Below are 233 nucleotides of genomic sequence, written 5' to 3' on the forward strand. Positions count from 1 at the left end.
TAATGGCACACTGGGACTTGTAATTCTTTACAATAAAAATATAGTTGTGACATGTTGTTGATTTTGTTCACGGCAAACGCAATGGTCTCTCAGCCTTCTGTTCATCGCGCGGAATTGAACCTTGGATTTAAATGCTATAAGTCCGTCAACTTACCGCCGATTCAACGGTGACATGGATGAACGAAAACACTGTAATATCAATAATGGCTGGAGACGGCTTTTATGGGTTATGA

The sequence above is a fragment of the Limulus polyphemus genome, unplaced genomic scaffold, assembly GCF_000517525.1.
Source record: "Limulus polyphemus unplaced genomic scaffold, Limulus_polyphemus-2.1.2 Scaffold8862, whole genome shotgun sequence".
Taxonomy (NCBI): domain Eukaryota; kingdom Metazoa; phylum Arthropoda; class Merostomata; order Xiphosura; family Limulidae; genus Limulus; species Limulus polyphemus.